Below are 21,298 nucleotides of genomic sequence, written 5' to 3' on the forward strand. Positions count from 1 at the left end.
AACTTCACACAAAAAGGTTTCTATGCAAACAAACAACTCCAAAATAATTTCTCCGCAGCAGAACGGAGAGCTCTGCTTTGTGTCATCACTCGAACAGCCACCTTTCTGTTTTTGTTTTTCTCTCGCTGCCACCCTCTCTCTTAAAGTCTGCTTTGTTGTGAATGTGGGTGTTCATACATTTTCTTCTGTGGCAGCTTAAACAGGCTCAGGCTTGAGTTCACAGTTCTCCCATAGCTCAGACAAACACATTGTGTAGCCTGTTAGGATTATCTACAGAGGCAACAAGCTTTGGAGACTCTGCCAAACAAAACCCTAATTACACCGAAAGCACTGTTCTCTGCTAGAACCATGGCGTCTCCAAAATGTTCCGACATGAGCAACTGGGCTCATTGAAGTGTTTTGATAACAGACATATAAACAATATTTTAGATTATTTATACTAAACTTGGTATATTTTTAAAAACTGTCATTAGCAAATTGTAGAAGTTACGTTAGAAAATATCAGGTGATGGAAGGAATTGACCTGGGTTATTATGCCTTTATTTAGAGACAGGAGAGTGGATAGAGTCAGAAATCAGGAGAGAGAGAGAGGGGAATGATATGTGAGAAAGGAGCTACAGGTCGGATTTGAGCCTGGGCTTCATGCCTGGAGGACCACAGCCTCCACACTAAGCACTACCCCACTGGGGCCCCTCTTTTTTTTATTTTAATAAATGTTCTGTGTGTTCGATTTCAAGAGACCCTGTGACGTTCTAAGCGACAATAGCTGGTGGTTTACGGGCTTTTATTTGTTTTTTAAAAGATACATTTTTGGTGATTTTAGTGTTCTTAAGTGTCTTTGTTTACATTCACATGTTTAAAGTTTTATTTATTTATTTCTGCTTGTAAGTCACAGTCAAGGGTCAGCCTCAGTGTTGAAAAAATGAAGCCGTTGCGGAAGTGGACAAAAGTGGAAGTGGAAAATCCTGCAGTTCGTCATGTGTCCACTTGAGGCTTGCTCCTTGGTCGACCACACATGTATTACCTTACCCTATAGCCATGAACTAAAAAAAGGCTTTTTCATTTTTGTAACACAGCCTTTGATATCTTTTTGTGTTTGCTTACTAAACTCTTCAGAAAACCTTTTCACTCAAACAAACACATGAATTGTCTTCATCATAAAATAAAGTGGACTGGATATAAAGTTATGTATAAAGTGCGGTTTGCCTTTCTGTATGATTCTCAAGGCATAGGGAAGCAATGTGCTAAACTGAAAGCAATGGACTGTTAAAAAAAGAGAGGAATTAATTTTGGCTACACAAATTGGAAGAAAAAAGGCCAAAAAACTTTAAAGATGTTTTTGTAATTTTGAAAAGCGTTGAACATATCTGATAGGCTGAATAAACTTCAAATAAAACCTAAACCAAATCCTGATGACACATAATTAATAACGCTTTTATTTAAAGAAACATAAGAATGTATTTTTCCAAATCTAAGTATTTTATTTCTGCTCTCTGCCTCTCCGTGTGAACCCGACTGATCTCAACAGGAACTCATGCTGAACCGCTGAGACATGCCTCTGCTCTTTTCTTATCTCTCATTAGGATGGTCTTACTCATGTCCTCAGACAGTCAGGCAGCCAAGCACATCAGCCAGTGGCGCTCCTGTGAGCAAGGTAACCTGTCTGACACTGTCAGGGTATTTTCCTCAAGTAGAACAGGAGGCTGCTGTTTGACACGAGTAGGCGGCACATTTGCTACACGACAAGGTGTGTCTTTGTTGCCTGTCCTTTTTTTTTTCTGGTTGTGTTGGTGCCGCAGACTGTTAGAAAACATGGGTGTAGAGTTTCTGACATGGTCCACTGGTTCGTGATACTCTGTACGGAAAGAGTTTCATGACTGGTGACCTTAGTCTTGCCTTTCCAAAATATAAAAACATGAATACTGAAGTGTACCGGATTCTGTCATGCCCCCGCTTGGAGGAGAATATTTTTTATGACTAACAGGGCCAAGGTTGACTTCATGCCCAAAAAAAAGTGAAAGAGGCACTGTTAGCTGTTTAATACATGGCACCATCCAGTAGGGGCACCAAACATTTATTGTCCCACATTCTGATGCAACAATTCACGCACCAGTCACACATGACTTCCTCCAGACTCTTCCAAAATTCAAACATGTTTGATATAAATCAGTGCTTCTCAGCGCACATTGGGGAGGTTTGGATCTTCATACAATCTGAGCAGATAATCAGGTCTGAGCAGCCTTGAGTCGGGAACACCCCTGAGATTTTCAAGAACGGGGAGTCGGACCTCAAAATCGGCCTGAGCATCCTGTAGGCTGAGCCAGGCTTTACAGGGTTAAGCTGAAGGCAAGCTAGCTCTGTTAGAAAATATAAAGCCAAGCACTGACACAAAAAACGAATATGCTTTTGCTGCCCCTCTGCTGCTTCAAGGGAAAAAATACATTCAGGAATAAAACCCATAAAAATGCCAACGCTTGAACGTATAGAAACACTATTATGTTAACAAATTGGGTGCGGAGTTCCATTTATACTTAAGGCCTCATAACATGCATTGATGTGGCTGTGGGCACAGGTTGAACAAAATCGATAGTACATAAACGGGACTCACCACTGACTGACCGGCCAACTTTCCCCTTTGTAGAAGTTGCTTGTTTTTGTACATGGCTGAGGGGAGAAACTGTCCAGTCATCCAGGAAATAAGAGAGCAGCCATGTGATTTAGAGAGGAGAGTCTCAGTCTGGCATTGGGTCCACCTGAGACTGAGATCATTCTTGGTGTTCAGCAGCCCGTTGATGGATAGACACACTTCTTTATTGCTTTTTCTGCCCTTTGATCATCCCATTGTGGACATACTATTTCATGCTTTGTCTGCACTGCGACATTATTTTCTATATATTATATTGTATACCAAGAGACCGGTCCTTTCAGAAGGTAACTTCAAGGAGAGTTTGGTCTTTTCCCTGCTAGCACACCATGAGTGTGTGTGTGTGTGTGTGTGTGTGTGTGTGTGTGTGTGTGTGTGTGTGTGTGTGTGTGTGTGTGTGTGTGTGTGAAAAAGAGGAAGAGATCAGGCCTCTGGTTGATTAAACCTCTCCAACTCAAACCACCTCGTGGCCTTGGTGTTTATTGGCAGACCCATCAGAAAGATGCACTCAGGTGAAATACACACACTTATACGTACACACACACCAACAAAAACCATAGTAGGAGCCCCAATTCTATTGAGCTTTGCTCCTTAATGAGCATCTAACTGTAATTTAAGGCCATAGCACTGACACGCCGTATTGATCTGGGTGGACAGGGCATGAAGAACCACCACAAATCAGAGCAGAAGTGTTAAATTGCCTCTCTCATCAGATAAATCAGTGCTGTAGAAGTACCATAGGTTCATGTCTTCTCCAATGCATCCCTCTGCAATTTTCCATCTCATGTCATGCTGTAGTACTTCTCATTTCTTCGCCCTGTTTCCTGGAAGTGAGTGTATTTTTTTTTTTTTTTTCTGTCAGTTTGGACTGCTTGTTTTGTTTGTTTCTTGAGGGTTTGGGATATTCAAGACTACATTTTAACCCATTTAGAAAGGCTTCCAAAAACAAAAACTTTTGGTTTGTTCTTTAAAAATAGCTCTTCCCTTCATCTAAGTCTTCTTATCCAATTCGACTACTTTTTTTTCGCCGACTGGTCTTGCCAACAAAGACCAAAACGGGCAAGAACAACAGACTACTAGCATGTCATCTGCAAAATGTTCAATCCATTTAGTGGGCCTCAAGGATACTGATGACAGAGGTTGTTATGTTAGGTGTCCATCAGAAGTAACTAATCTCATTCAATTTGGGGTTAAGTGTCTTGCCCAAGGACACATCGGACATGTAGCTGCAGGAGCTGGGGATTGAACCCTTGACCTTCCAGTTGGGAGATGACCAACTCTACCACAGCCACCAATAATAAATAAAACAAAAGGTGTAATTTCTCTTTTTCCCGTTTAACTAAAAATGATGTCCAACATGTTGCCTACCTTGGTGTCCCTGTCATGTGAGACTAATTGGTAGACGTGTAAAAAGCTGAGTTACCATAAGGTTACATTAATTCTGCATATTTACATTTTCCACACATCGTTCCTCCTGTCACCATCTGGAGCTGCCAGTTTTCAAAGCTGCTCTTTGCAGATTTAAAGTTAGTAATGAGCCCTGAACCAAGAACATTTCAACAAAATTATGAGAAAAAGGTGGCAGCGGGTGAACAGAAAAAAAAAATGACTTTATTAAAGGAGTGTGTGAAGATTTCATGCCAGTGGGCTAGTTAAGATATTTTTCAAAGCTCTTGCATCGACTTCCTGTGTTCATCATTATATTCAGTTATCTGACTCCCTTATTCACTCCTCTTTGATTATTGCTAGGACACCCTGCCAGGTTGCAGAAAGCCTGAGGAAAAATTTGAACCCAGATCTTACAATAGCTAGACTCATTTATAAAAAAATCGACTTGTATTTTCTCCACAGAGTATTCCGACGAAAAATGAAAACTGGAGTGAAAAACGAGATATATTTTGTGAAAATAATCCCAAAAAAAATAATTCCCAATTTCCACCTGATGCAGTTTCCAGTCTTTACTCTCAACACTGACGTTGTTTAAAGAGCAAATGAACTTGTCTCCATGTTAATGCCAACGGGTGTGTTTGTTTGTTAATGAGGTGTGGTCGGGGGGGCATAGCTGGTATCCCCCTCTAAAGGATGCAGAAAACAACTGCAGAAAAGGCTGAATGTCCCCTCAACTAAATATCGTTTGTGATTTGAGAGACAACCAATCACATCAGCATGACTGAGATAGCCATCACATCAGCACCATTCAGCGCCTGAACAACACGAGAAAGAACTCCAGACCTTGGTATTTCCAGCTTTCTTTCCCACACGGAGATACAAATAATGCATTTTAATATACAAATTGTTGGAATTAAGGGACTTAATAAACGTCAAAACTGGTGGTTTATGTTTTTGATGTGGTCTCTTGCTGCAAATGCCTTGCCTAAGTACTGATTATGAGTTGGTGTTATTAACACAAATACCAAGACACAAACCAGAGAGAAGAAGAATGTTCAAAATGCAGAAAAATACTATAAAAATGTGCTTTTCAGATGTTTAATGAGAAAGGACATGCAGCCGCTTGTTCGGCTTTATGAGTGTGTTTAGGAGAAAAACTCCTCATGATACCTTCAAATACACCTTTGAATGTTAGGAATTATAAGGCGCTGCAGTGCTGTCGTATCATTAATTGACACAAAGATAATTAGCAATTTTCCCATGACCATGATATGAAAAGGACACAGCCGTCTCCTATTATGACATGTAATTAATTTGCTGCTTTGTGTTGATGGTACAAACATGTCGTGTTCGACTGTGCGCGCCTTCCTCACTGAATATAAATCCTCTGACATATTACTGCGTCTGGTGGCATAAAACGTTCCGACACAGAGCTTCTCTATTCCTCTGCAGGAGTTCTCTCTTCACCTGGAGCAAAGCTCATTTCACTGGAAAATTGGCTCCACCACTCAGCTCCCCACTCCCCCATTCTCTCCGCCTGCCTCTCTAAATTCAGCCGTTATTGTAGTGCCTTAAGCGCTAATCCAATTAGCTATAGGAAGCAAATGGAGCTATCTCTCATTTGAGCTTGTCACCTGTGCAGGGGGCAAGGGGAGGGGAAGCAATGAGTTTTATGGGGATTGTGACTTGGGGGGATAGATGATGATACCGAGCATGCAAATTTCTCAAGCCGGCAGACGATGAAGGGAACCATCAACATAAAAATGACTTGGCAGCTGAATTAGAGAGGGAACTATAGCAAAGAGTGAAATTACAAACATGGCTCCACTACCTTTTTACTTCCACATGAACACCTGCACATCAATTCGCTCGTGGCTCGGATTGTCTGGTCGCCGTTCAACACTTCACTGCTCGATGATTAAACCTCGACATTTCCGGCGGACTGTTTGTCCCTCGTCTGTGGCCTCGGGTCAGATTCTTGGCTCTGCGCCGATTTATTGCACATCGTAAACATACATTCAACGACACGGTGCTTGTCCGGAGTTGCCCTGGGCCTTTAGAAGCAAAACTCAGCAGCCGTATTTCTCAGAGTGCTTTACAGAAATGCCAGATGGTGTTGGTGCTTACAATGGCCAAAATAACAGCGTGGGTGGTGAATTCAGAATGTACCTGCTGGAATGAGCAAATGGATGGGCTTACTATCACATCAGTGTTTAATTGAACAATGAAAAACAACAATTTCACATCGTTTAAGTGGAGGTGTATGTTTTGCTTCATTGCTGCATAAATCAGCCTATTTAATGTGAGTTGTGAGGAGAGATAATAAAGTGTATGAATTGTGGATGATTTGGTTTTGGGTGACTCATATCTCACTGACTTACATGTTACAATGTTATTCTCTGCATGTGTTTTGGGCCATGGCCATCCTTTTTCTGTTAGGTCATAAACACAAGAATAGTTCTTCCCACGCTTATATGTTGTTTGTTTGTTTGTTTGTTTTTGACACAACCCATAAGGAAAGCTTTAGCTGATTCTCAGTCAGAATGTCCCTGCAAAAAAAATGATGCTATGGAGGCATTATCACAGTGACTGACTGTGATTACTGTTTGGTTGCCAATCAAAGTTGCTAGGCACAGTTTTCTAATAATAAGGAAAGTTACTTACATATGTAGACTGTATCACACACCAAAACTCATTGCGTGCATTTTTGAGATCTAACTTTTCTTGCTCAAAAAACAGTTGTAGAGATGTTATGCGTGTTGACTTGTGCTTTGTTCACATGCATGTTAACTCAAGTGCTAACAGTCTTCTGCTTTTGTGTGCACATTTCTTTGCATCGTACCGCCACCACCTGTGGGATATCTGCAAAATACCAACACATACAACGCACCCTACGGTCCCTAATGAGGACCCACTTTAAGAATATTATATAGCTTTACTATTAGAAGTCAACAACTCCGCACCACAGCTTTGATTTTCAGCATGTTTCTGTATTATATCTGTTAGTTTCTCAGTCGAAAAATCATACTCATATGAAGGGTGAATTTAAAAGCAAAGACAGCATCTCCAAGTTATGCAGTTTGTATTTTTTAAATGGTGCAATTGTGCATGTCACAGTAGACTTAATGGGATTTTAGTCCAATGTTTTGTAGATTTAATGGACCAATCTGTAAGATATTTACTGAATTAAATCATAAAATTGCCTGACTATAGCATCAGGCATTAAAGAAAACTGATATGTTGAAGTGCTGACTTCTCTGTCAACAATGCAGCAGCCAGTATGTCCTCCTTCTAAGTTTATATTCTGATCCTGAATGGTCTGTGTTTGTTTTGACCGGAGGAGTAGGCGGCACCCCCACACGTCCATTTCGCCTCTCACACTGCTTGGTTTGCTAGGAAAACGGCAAACCAACAGGTGTTGCAGATTGGAGAACTGGTTCAGATATATGTGATTGTACCCGACCTAAAGATCCTCTGCATGTTTCTAATAAGCTCCACGAGCAGAAATGTGCTCAAAGTAGGATCAATATTGAGGATGCTTTTAAAAATGGAGCGTTTAAAACCATGTATGTATTATAGAACAGAGAAAGTGTTCAAGTCCGATGCAGAGCTGATTAAACACTGAAGCTTCAGTGTCTGTGATATGGCAGCTTGCATGCACTTTGACTCCAGGGAGGAGGGGGAGACAGCCCTCTCCTATGTTTTGAATTTGGACCGCAGTACCCATTTTAAAACACCAGGTGTCAGAGTTAGATATTGCTCCTTTAAATGCCGGTATAACCCGTCTCTCATAGTGAAGCTGTGAAGCAAGTGAGCTTCTTTTTTCTTTTAAAAACAAACATATTCAAATCTAACTGAGGCATTTTGCCTTGATTTTGAAACTGGCAGATCTGGCTGACAGATTCAAGTTTGAATATCCCCTCATGGCAGCTATGATAACATGAAAGATTGTTAATTTTTTTCACAACTTATCAACTATCACAACCTCTGTTCAGCTCATGGCATCAGAACGATTTTGTGAGAGCCTACTTCTTTCTATACTGTTACTGACCTGCCATGTCTTTTTTTAAAGTCACTTAGGCCATGCTGAATTGAGGTGCTTTTATGTGCAGCGAGGAGGTGCTTTTATTTTTAAGACCAGAGAATGGAAGTAGAACCACTGTGACTGACAAAAGAGATGCATTTCTCTAATGCTGGTTACCCGCTGCACCTCCCTTCTCTGCTCTGGTATTTTTTGCACGAAAGGGATGGGGAGATATTTTTTAAGCTTTGTGCTGGTCTAAATGTCGGCAACAAAAACTCGTACAGCAGTGGCAGACCTTGCCTGTAGTGCTCTCTGCCCCCTTTGACACCCCACTGCCCTGTCATGATGACAGTTCTGCTTTTGTAACCGTGTATGGCTTGTGGTGGACTGGAACAGGATGAAATGGACGCACAGAGAGTAAAGACCTGCAGGTGGTTCTGTCTGAGTTTTAACACGCTTACATGACTGTAAAGTCCTTTGAAGGGGTCAGATGAGGCAAACTCTTGACTTCCTGATAGCATTTTTGATGTTTATAACAGTCTGACAAGTACTTTACATTAAAATTTGAATGTATGAATGCAATTTTTTTTTTACCATTTTGATGATTTTTAGAGAGGTTTGGTTGTCCCTGTATGACAAGTAGAAGGGCCATTAAAATGTACTCTGGACCCAAACACTTATCTGATAATGTATGACAACAAACAAAGGCATCGGCTTGTGGCTCTCCCAGAGACTGCAGATAATAACACTGAGGACAAATAGACAAATTGTCATAAGTGATTCATCAGAAGCTGTCAGCCATCAAACCTCGATCACAGGCTGCTTTCACAGAAGGCAGCAGATGTTACGGCTCGGTTCCTTCATCAGAAAGGATGCACTTTGTTTGCAGAGCACAAATTGGACTATAGAGCAATGTCAGACTTCAAAATGGATGCTTTCACTTTTTTGTTCGTTCTGTGACACGTCTCGGTTGTGTGGGGGGAGAGGATGGGCCCACCAGCTGTATGCAGGACAGACGTCGGCCTCCATGCTACTGATGTCTCCGGAGAGAAAGGAGATGAAACAAAGCAGACTAATTGAGACAAAGTCCACCCCCTGCCTGTGCGAGCTGCCATTCTCCCGGTCTGAAGACACTTGCTGTCTGTAATTACAGCTCTGGAGAGCACCAGTCCCTCAAGCTAATGTGCAATCACAGGTTGGAACCTGACATTAAAGGGACTCATACCCATCTTTGGTTCACATATGCAATTTTGTGAATATCACTGCTGAGAATACTGTGTCCATTATGGTCCTTGCAGCCACTAATTTGTGTTTCTGTTGTTCTGTGATTGTACAGTGCAGGAAAAAGAAAAATCAAGACACTTAAGACAATTAACATCCTGACAGCTACGAAATCTGTAAAAATGATGCATCTCTATAGATACAGAAACATCTAGATGTTGAACATTTTCATCTTATCACAGCATGAAGTAAGCAATATGGGATAGCTGTCTCAAATATGTGAATCCTGCTCTAGTGAGAATACTATCCATGTTAGCAGGGCCCTGAATTATTCATAATGGTAGCGTGACAGTGATTTTAACAGATGGCTAAATCAGACTGCGGTTATAACTGTCCCAGTCGTGCAAAGTCACTTTTGCATGATTCCTTTTTTTATATTTTTTTGGTGCCTTTAACCCATCCCACCCCCTCATTCATAATGCAACGTGCAGGATTGGCTGTTTATTTAGTAACAACAAACCAAATACTCACAGCTGTGATGAGCAGCAGCCTTACGGGGCTAACAGCACAAACGTGTTTGAGGTTTTGTCGGCAGTGAGGCACAGCTCAGTCGGGGGATATGGATCCCTTGAGCTCCCTAAACAGTCACCGCTGCTTTGTGTAGCATATTATTCTGGGATTTTCACTGATGCGTGTCTTTTGTAAGGCAGGCTTACAAACAGTACAGTCTATGACAATACAAGGCTATGACGTCAGATGAAGCAAATGTTTTCCTCCAAGCAGCACTTCTCGTGAAATTGTCTCACCATGTCAAAGAAAGTCATATAAAACGATTTTGCCTTCAAACTGTGAAGGACTTATTCCCATTTTGACATTTAAGATGTTGGGTTTGCCCCAAAGCGCCACGAGCAGTTAGATCTATACTGTTGATATTTACGTTTCTAGAGATGGATAAATTACACTTATTTTTTCATTCAGAAACGTACATGGTCGATGTTTGCGATATGCAGAAACGTGAAATGAGTGAAACATTCTCCTCTGGCGACTGGGTTGGATATAATGCTGAAGATCATCTGCATAGAATATTGGAGGGCATACAACAGTGCCTTGTGGTACACCATTACATGTGTGTATAAAACACAGAGGAAATTATGATTCTAATCATTTAAAAAGAAAACCAGAATTTCAGCTTTGCAGATAAGATACAGTAGCAATGTGTTGCTTTAATGTCACAGTGAGAATGTAATAGTCAGTAGTTGCAGTAAGTCATCAGTACTGTTCAGCAAAAAATGGCCAAAATTGCACTTTAACCCTAAGATTTTGTTTTAACACTGCCATTTTGGCCTACATGAAATATAAAAAGGTATATGATTCAGGATTTTGGATCTTTATCTTAGTTCAGTAGTAAGGAATCTTTTTCTCCAGTATAGACTAAATCTAAGATAGTCTCGTTCATTTAAAGCATGTATTTAATAAAAAGCATACCTCCTAGAACAGAGTATCCAAGAAGTTTGCAATTTGATGTAAGAAATGGGATGTCTTCAATTTAATATTCTCAGCTTTAACACAAAGATTATATCTACATTTGGCACTGCAAGAGGTACGGTATCTACTGTGAACTAAAGTCTGATTATTATCATCTTCAGTAATTATTTATTTCATCATTTATTTCAGCCTAAAACTGAGTTTCAGGTTGGAGACTGGAAGAAAGATTTGCAACCACTGACATGTTCAGAGCCGGTGAGAATCAACAGGGATATTTCAAAGCAAGAAAAACATAAAATTATTATTTTTTAAAAACAACCCACTAATTAGAAAGGGACATCAAACTAGACTTTGAAAACGTCTACAAGGTCTTTAGCCTGCAGCCAAAAACAATGTTGAAAATTTCATTAATCTAAAAAAACGTCAAAAAGCCCGCTTTGTTCATAGTCCACAGATTTGAGTCAAAAATAAAACTTTAATTTCACAGATGTTTGAAAAATAACACTTTAAATTAACTCTACCCCGCCATAGAAAATGTTTGGTGATGGCAAATGACAGTTGTACTATGTGACTACTTTGGATACTGTTGGGGAAATGGCTTCAAATAAATAAAATACCTACAGTGAGCAGCTGAACGTTGGTTCTTGAACATAGGTCAGACAAATTTTCAAGTCATGATGACTAATCGATCTTACCTAATCACAGTGTAAGCAGTGTTGGGCAGTGGACATTTTTAAAAGAGAAGAGGGCGCTCCATATGCAGATACTGTTAAGTTCGACCTTCACCCTGGAGTGGGAGTACTGAGAGGACTGCTGGCACAAGCAGCAGCAGATTCAGCAGCCAAGTTGCTGAAAAACAAACAGTTGGAGGTTGGAGCTTGGAGCTGCATTGAGGACACCAGTGAGGGCAGAGGGATTGTCTAACTGTTGGGCTCTCCATGGCTCAAAACACTGTCGGCTCAGGGCCTGACAGATTGGGCTCTGGTGACCCAAGTTATTGGAAATTTGGTTTTCAAGTACTCATCACTGGGAAGCAACAAGATAAGCCATTTCAAAATGAAGAACACGAGAATGTTTAAGTGGTTTCTTCACATTAAAGTTACTGAAATTAGTTTTAGAAGTAAACCTGGGACAAAGTAAAACCATAATTAGGTTTTGATGTTAGAAGGCCTGGCCAGAGGAGCTTAGACTGCCTTTAATTTGGTTCCTCATTTAAAACCACCGCACGTGGCACATACAGTAAGTGTAGAACCACCTGCTTGTTTTGCTATAGGGCACAATAAGGTTGGATTAAATGATATCTACATGGTGGATTTCATTCTTTATTCTTGAAAAGAAAGGACCCCAGCCAGCTCACTTCTTTCCTTCAACTGTGCCCCTGAAAAATATACTCTCTATCTTCTACTGGGTTCATAATGGCTGCGTGTAGACTCCTGACACTGATAATGGATCTGAGTGTAGATACTGATATGTAGAAGCGATGTTGTACTTCCATGTGTGTGTGTGTGTGTGTAGAACAAGCTCCGTCAAAGGAAAAGCGAACTCACCTATTACACATCTTTCTCATGTGCCCTCTAAATAGCAGAAAAAAACAGAACCATGGACTTTAGACCAGGTTTTTGTCGGGTTATGGTAAGATCGCTTTCCACAAGAGGGGGTAGCACCACCAATGCACCAGACCACACCTCGTTTTAAGACCGATATGCCCAAGGGCACTAACGTGGGTGTTACTTAAATTGCTTTTACCTAAATTAATTATTTTTATGTAACCTTTATTTAACCAGGAAAAAGTCTCATTGAGATTAAAAATCTCTTTTACAAGAGCGTCCTGGCCAAGACAGGCAGCAGCACAATTACAGGGTTTCAGACATAAAAACACTGAACAACAATGAACATAAATACAGGAATCACAAAAAGAACCAGTTCATCAGAATCTGTCATAAGTCATCAGCAACAAAGCGATCAAAAACGGGCAATACGAGTTAGCTAAAACATCTACAGTCAGATATTTCTGCCTCCAGATCATTAAGACGACCTTTAAAAACATTCAAGGAAACCAGCTCCCGAAGATTTAAAGTATCTTGCAACCGATTCCAAGAAGAGGGAGCAGCATACTTGAACGCCCTTTTTCCTAATTCAGTACGGGCTTTAGGGATGGTTAGAAGGTGTAAATCCTGCGAGCGAAGATGGTAACTTCCATTACTTTTTTGAAGTATGTAGCTCTGTAGGTAGGATGGAAGCAGACCGAGAAAATAAAATTATAAATAAAAATATGCCAGTGGTTTAGTCTACGTGCAGACAAGGCAGTCCAACCAACCCGAGCATACAAGGAGCAGTGGTGAGTAGGGGCTTTTAGATTGGTGATAAACCTCAGTGCCCCATGGTAGACTGTATCCAACGCATGTAGGCTTTGCGAGGATGCGTGCATGTAAAGAGCATCACCATAGTCTAGCACTGACATAATGGCAGCAACAAGTGTTTTTTTAGCTTTTAATGAAAAGCAAGACTTATTTCTAAAATAAAATCCTAATTTTAACTTGAGTTTTTTTTTTTTTTTTTTTTTTTTACCAATTGTTGAATGTGAGGCTTAAAAGAGAGAGAATCATCAATCATCAATCAAAAATAAATTTAGTGCTGGGCGTGAAAATGATAACTGTTTCGGGTGGAAAATAGTAAAAGCATCATCATGCTTAGCGCTGGGTTAATGATAGGTCCATTTCGGAGGGCGAAGATGCGAAGATGCTAAGCAAACCAGCAGTTTTTACCAAATCATTAAAAGTTAGCCTGGATTACCCAAACTACTACTCCAGCTTGCAGGACAGCAACCAGAGCATCTTTCCATGACACAAACCACCATATTCTCTCACTCCTTTGGCACTGTCTCTTTTCTTCTTCTGATTAAAATGTGCCACATATACAATGTTTATTACTTTTACAGGTGTTTTGGTTTTTACTGGGATCCTATGAAGCATACTGTGTGTAGCTGCGACGGTAATAGCACAGAAGAGAGTTGTGTTCTGTGTGGTATGACCTCAAAATTGGTGAGCAATACATGTGTGTACATATCTCCCTGAACCACTCACCCACACACAGTTTTCACTTTTAAATTAGAGTCGGTACAGCCCAACTGTTATGAGTAAGAAATTAAAAAGCCTGCGAGCTACAGTCATGGCACATTTTATCAGCATCGAGTGTTGGATGATCATTTCTCGTAACATGAGTAATTATCATCTTTTACATGGTTAATTTAATGGAACATAAATTAGCGTTGTTCCTCCTCAGGCATCAGGCGCCATTTATATTCTCTTAAATGTATAGCCATGCTCAAATCTCAATGTTCTTTAGGAGTTAAGTAGAAAGATATATGTTTTTTAAATGTTGTTGTTCTGTCAGGTAAATCCAGTCCACTGAATATTTTTTTTCCACAGCAGACATTGTGAGATGTCATTGCAGTGAAGGCATAGATGGAACAAACAAGATTAACTTCTTCTACCTCATCACCCACTGTGGCTCTAACCTTACTGGCAAATCAGAAAAAAAAAAAAAAAAAAAAGCTAATGAGTTCTGCACAGCAGGGTCCATCTTTTTGACCTTTGTTCAATAGACTAGATGACTCTCAAGTGCCAGAACTTTTTAACTGCCAAAAAAGAACTAGACTGCAAGAAAAGTTTTTTTTATTAATCATTGGAAGAATTGTTACATATGATATAACAACCTTGGAGAATTTGGCCAATATTGATCTTTCTGGGGCAGGAAGTCTGAATTTCAGCCAAACCAAAAAGTGAATGAGAACTTCGAGTAAGTTCTGGCACACATTTGAATCAAAGTTCTGCCAATATTGTTACATGAGTAGCTATGTTTAAAAAGAACCACCTTGTCCATGCCAAAAATCACTCTACAATAATGTGCAAATAAAATGTAAAAAAACGAGTCCTGAAAAACCACATGTCCACATGTCATTTTATAGCTGCGAAAATAACAGTCATTGAGAAGCACATGTCAATGATTGTGCATAATGATGATCATGAATATTACCTATATGTCAAAGTTCTGCTTCTGTAGATCAAGATAATAAGAGGTTGAACCGTCTCATTTAGGAGTTTAGATTTCACAATACAGTGTTGCTTAAAGCGGTTTATTTTTAACACTTCATCACCACGTGTTCTCCATCAGATTATTTCTGTATGAAAAATCCATACAGGAAGAGATGAAGCTGCGGGTGTGAAGAGGTGAAATGAATGGCAGCCTCTATATGGTATCAGCCGCCTAAGTCCAAATGTCAGCCGGGCTTTTTCCCTGATAAAGACACAGAGTTATCAAACTGCTTCCTATTGCTGCTGCCACGGTGATGGGAAGGTATAGAAGAGGTGAATCAGAGGCCGGTGATAACGCTCGGAAATAGATGTTACCGCTGCATCCGCCTTTTTTATGAAACTGTCTATATCCAGAACCCATGTGGCTGTTAAGCTGTTTGCTTTTTTTTTTTTTTGTGTTTGCTGGAAGAAAAAAAAAAAGATTACAGTAAAGCCCACAATCTCAGCTGTTATTCGTAATTTCTCATCCTTTTTACAGCCCCTGTATTAAACCACCTGTTGTGTTTAAAGGCCGTACTTTGTATTCTGCACCTTACGCCTCCAAAATGTCAACTCCTCCAAAGCAGCCTGCTTCCTTTTTTTGCTGACCAAATTTTGTTTTCTGACTTCATACAAAGGGGATTTGACAGGATTTCAAAATGTGCAAGAATGGCAAAATGTATAAATCCGTGGTGTATCATTTAATCCTTTACTTTGTAAGTCACAAGTGAAACAAAGACTTAATTCTTCGCTTCATAAAGGGAAAACATGAAGGAAAATCACTTGTGTGTCTTAATCTTTGAGGTTTTCTTTTGCAGTTTGGCAGATACAAAGAGGATTAAATGGTCTTCTTCTGCTACTTTTCCCACTTCATCATGACTGATTATATAAAATATTTCTCCAGAGCAGTGTACTATCTTATGCAAATATAACAGTAGGCGGGGAATGAGCTACTTTTTTGATGATTTTATGCTAAATAGAAAGTCTATCAGGTATCACAGCTTAAAAACTTTAATCCGAAAGTGTCACTTTTTTTGTGTGTCCTTCGCTATTTTCTCCTGATTTGCATAAGAATGAAACTCGCTTTTATTCATCCTATCGTCGAAGTTTTGAGACTCGACATTAAAGTCTTCTAAAAATCTTCTGCGGGCTGGAGATGGCATCAAGATTACCTGTAAAACAGTGACAGTTTAATTAACTTTGCCAAGTTAAACACTGATAAAACGATCAGGCATGGATGTGCTGCAGCAGCCGGGGTTGTTATGTGAAATATCCAGACAAATATGCCGCTCCTAATCACTATGTTGTTTCCAGTGGAGTAATTGTGCTTGTTAAGAGCAGCCCAACCACAAAAGCATCATTTCAACACGTATGCTCGCTCCTCTCACTCACCCTCCTTCCTACATTGTTTTGCACTATTGTTGTCACTGTTAATGTTTACAATCACACACAAGCACCCCTAACATGCCTGCCAGGGCTAAAAAAACAAGAGGAAATGTGGCTCTTTGAGCACTTTTGACAGGGATTAAGTATAAACACTGCACTTAATTTTCCTCCTCACTAAGTTCCCCCCAATGTTTTGGTGCTAGAACCTCTTAAAAAATAAAGCAGTGAAGTTGTAAATACGAGCAGGAAATCACATTTTATGTTTAACACAGAAGGAAAAGCTTCAGTTAAATGTAGCGCAGCCTGCAGGGAAAATACATGTTCTTTAATCATAGTTGAAGGAATGTGTTTGTTTGTGTCCCAGCTGGATAAGGCCCACATGTGATGTGTGTGGTTTGACTCTAGCCTGGGACCATTGTCACATACCGTCTGTGTCTCCCCCCCCCCTCACCCCCCTTGTATTTGTTGTCATAAGTTGAACTCACCTAGATCACATGAAACATACTTTCACAGCTACCTTAGAAGGTTTCTATATGATATTTCATGAGATATACAGTATGTGGTTTTAATTGGAGAAACTTTGAAAAGTGTACGTCTCCTAAATGCTTGCCTTCATTGCTGCAGAGAGGAGGTTAACGGAATTTAACGTTTTTTTCAGCTTTGAAAACCTTTTTGAAAGAAGAGAGTTCAATAGTCCGTCATAGTTTTACTGCAGGTTGTTTTAGTTTAAAGGTCTCATATTGTCCTCCTTTTCAACGTTAAAAATGACTCAGAGGGCAGAACAATCACCCACCTGGGGGAGGGGTTACTGCCCTTTGTGATGTCACAAAGGGAAAAATCTCGAAACAGCCTGTTTGAGTATATACATTGTCTGAAAAGTGGAGCAGGCAAAATATGGAGAGGATGGACTTTTCTCATAATCGGGGGGTTTGTAGACTGACTAGTGTTAACATGGTAAAGCCTTCAGTTATCGGGCTCCTCTCCTCTGGAATCGTCTTCCAGCCGGGGTCCGGGAGGCAGACACACTCTGTAATTTTAAGAATAGACTTAAAACCTTCCTTTTTGATAAATCTTATAGTTAGGGCTGGTGCTGGTGTAGACCAGCTCTTAGTTATGCTGCTGTAGGCTTAGACTACCGGGGGAACTGGCACCTTGAGCTCCTCTCGCTCTCTCTCTCTGTGCATATACAGTACATCATATTACTGCATGTATCTATCTGTAAATCTCAGTCACTAACCACCTACTTTCCTGGGAGCTCTTGATCTCTCTTAGGCTCCTTGAGATCGTTGGTTGACGACCTGCCAGAACAACCCAGGTCTTTTACCTGCTTTTTGTAACATAACAATAAGTAAGGTCTTTTACCTGCTTTTTGTAACATAACAATAAGTAAGGTCTTTTACCTGCTTTTTGTAACATAACAATGAGTAAGGTCTTTTACCTGCTTTTTGTAACATAACAATGAGTAAGGTCTTTTACCTGCTTTTTGTAACATAACAATAAGTAAGGTCTTTTACCTGCTCTTTGTAACATAACAATAAGTAAGGTCTTTTACCTGCTCTTTTATAACATAACAATAAGTACGGTCTTTTACCTGCTTTTTGTAAAGTGTCTCGAGATAACACTTGTTATGAGTTGACGCTATACAAATAAAAATTGATTGAAATTGATTGATTAAAGTGTATTTTGCATAATATGTGACCTTTAAGGCAACTAAAAGTACTAAAACCCCAAACCTTCCAACTCTACCACTGAACCACAGCGATCCACACCGGCTTGGTTGGAAGTGACACATACATTAGTAGCAGGAAAATGTGGATTTTTACTTTGTGCGTATTGTCAAACATACACCCATAAATTAATGTACAACTCGCTCAAACGCTGACTTATATGTTTCCAATTTAAGGCACGATCCTGAAGCTTATTTAATTTACCTCCCTCTACATCAATACAAACTGATGGAGGAGGAAGGAGAATACCATTAAATGTATTTCTTTGACTCAACTCTTCCTTCCCTGAATACTCACTCATAGCTGCAATTTTTTACCTCTCAGCCGGTTGACTCATGTGCTCTCAGTTTTCTGAAATGCCTTTAGACTCTTGTGTTCTTTGTCCAGCTGTAATACATTTTTTGGAACGGGCTGCAGTAAATGGTTTAAAAGCTACGCTCTAAATTCCAGAGGCATGAAGACGAGTTTAAATCAATGAGTGAGTAACTGCAGAATGTTTTGTTAGTGTCATATATTGATGCAGCAACACAACCCAGTGATCTGATACATTAAGATCGCATTAACGAACAGGACGGGTACATGAAACCTGCAAACCATGCTTTGAGTTGTAAAAAAAAAGCCTTGTCTAGACTGAATTTTCTCTGATGAACGACAATTAGATTTCTTCAAAGGCTCCTTTCATCTTCAACAATAGCCTGACCTTTCAGATCCTTGCTTTTAAAAAAAAAGGGAGTCTAAGTTTTGTTGAAAAAGCCGGAGGTCACCTGTTCTCGTGGCTGTTTTGCCCTTTGATTTGGCCCCGCCGTGTTGACAAGCTGTTTTGCATCCTCAGAGATCGAAAGGTGTGCGACCCCTGTCTCTGCGAGGTCACTTATACAACGGCGTCCAGCAGGCTAATCCAATTAAGTGTGTTTGTGCAGGTTCAAGCCAAATCAGCAATTTTTTTTTTTTGCTGTTGCTTTGCAGAAAGAGCCGAACTCTGATTAGACTGATGTGTCCTCGGTCCACGCACGGCCACTAAAAATGGAGCTTATGAGCATATTTACAGTGAGCACACCAGCAGCTCAATTATTCAGCATGCGGAAGAGATGTAATGACTTTCTCCTGTTATTAATGACCCACGCCTAAGCTTATTTATGAAGGGATACTTGTGTGTATTAGGCAGAAGATGAAGGAGCATGAGATTGAAGATGTTCGCCTTCATAGTGATTCTGGCTTAATTAAAAAGTTTTTGTGAAGTCCTAACAAGATTGCCTCTTTACTCTACCCACTGTGTAAAAAAAAAAAAGCAGTTTTAATTGGAGTTGAAGGTTGTTGATTGCTTAAAGGGGAATTCCTTCAACTTAGGTCTTTCTTCATGTTGTTAGATGGCTGGAGGTTCAAAACGTTTGAAATTGCTCCAGTAGATGTTTCAGTCAGTGACAGCATGGCTCTCATGGCTACAATGGAATCCTTTGGGGGCAATTACATGAGAGCAACTTAAAGGCACAGTATGTAAATTCTGCCACCAGGGGGCTCTCAATCAAAACAAAAGCGAAAGATGACGTCCAGGCAGGCGGGGAATCATGGGAGTGATTCTCTCTGCTACTCCATTCCCACCCCCGACGAAAACAAACTCTGCGTTGGCCGTAGTCAAGATGAACGGGTGAAACCGACCTGAGAAAGAGAATATGTTTACAGATGGTGAACGTTTTATCACAGCAGCACATACAGCAACAGCACAGGAGCAGTTCCCGCTTCCTTATGCAGCGGTCTTGGACGTAACATCCGGTGTTTCATTGGCAACGATGACCATGTCCCGTTACAAATTAAGGATTTATCTTGCTTTGACAACTGTTGGAAATATTTGAGTTATTGTAAGTGCTCAACAAATAAAATATTTAAAATAGGTTTAGTCCATTTTTAATTAATTTAGATATTTTAGTGTAAACATTCTAATAAATTCTACATATTTAAGTCTACTTAAAGTGAATATACTCACATATACTCTGTCTTGAATTGCTATCATTAATATCTGAAAACATCATGAAAAGCATCTTTTCAGTATTTGGCCTGAAGTAAACTACTTAACTTGCATAATTTACATGTAACTAGCCTGCTTGTATTTGCCCCAATGGATTACATTGAAGCCATTAGAGCAATGTTGCTGTGGATGTCTGAAGTGATCTACTGACGCATTTCCAAAACAGTTTGAATCAACATGTCATTTATGCACGAAAACTTAAAAAAATTATGAGTCAGGTTGCACACTTTTTAAAGCTGACTTTCAATAGTTAATCACCTTCCAAGTCAGCCAGCATACAGACACAGCTAACTTTCAGGGGGAGAAAAAAAATCAATTTATGTAAAACAGTGACATCCCTTTGAGAAACAAGGGCTTAAAGAGGCATAACACACCATATGCAAAACGTATTCCCAATTTCTCCCAATAAAATAAGAAGCAACCTTGAAAACGGTGTGTCCTTGTGTTAAACCGGGGGATGTTGAAAGATTGCATGTTCAAAACTGCATTAATGAATAGAGTGCTGTGATGAAAGCAAAGTTTTCCTTAAGGCCTGATTCCCAGAGTGACTGAAAATATTATTTCATCTCCAGAAATTGTCCTGTTGCATTTAAATAAGCCACATTGGTAGCTGCTTATAATTCCTGACGGCAAAATAAACCCTTTTCTCCTTTTTAATTTAGGGTGAAAGCCTTCTAATGAAGTTGAAATGATGGTTCTCGCAGGACTTGCAGAGCTGAAAGGGATTCACTTTTGTCTATATTAGATGGTCACTAAACATCCCAGTGGAAATGTTAATTAAGAGCTTGCACCGCTTTAGCAACAAATCCACACACAGAGGCTGCTCTGGAGAAATGATCTGCTGATTCAGGAGATATGCGGCTGTGAGGTGAGCGCAGTAAATAAGGCTGGTTTATCAATACTTATTGAGCTGTGGCCTAGAGTGGATACATTGCTGAGTATCTGAAGGACATGACGGTGATCACTTTGATTGTTAGACATTAGAGGAGAAGCACACTGCTGTATTTAGTCATGCAGCAACTTCATAGTTTTGGACTATTTGTAACCCATGAGTAAGAACTTGTGAAGCTTTAATCCTGCGTGACCTCTGATACGACCAAGCGGCAACCTCTGGTGTTGAAAAATGAAGCTGATTCGTCGAGGGTCTGCTTGAGGTGCGAGAAATTCTCATGCAAACACTCATAAATATAAACTGGGTGGACAAAAAATGGTAACACCTGACATTATTATGCTAACTCATGGTAACAGTATCAGAGGTAGGATTCTGCTTTTGTGAGCTTGACTCATACTAAGGACTTTAATCAGCTGCTGCCACTTCAAATTGGA

The sequence above is a fragment of the Labrus mixtus genome, chromosome 19 (genome assembly GCF_963584025.1).
Source record: "Labrus mixtus chromosome 19, fLabMix1.1, whole genome shotgun sequence".
NCBI lineage: Eukaryota > Metazoa > Chordata > Actinopteri > Labriformes > Labridae > Labrus > Labrus mixtus.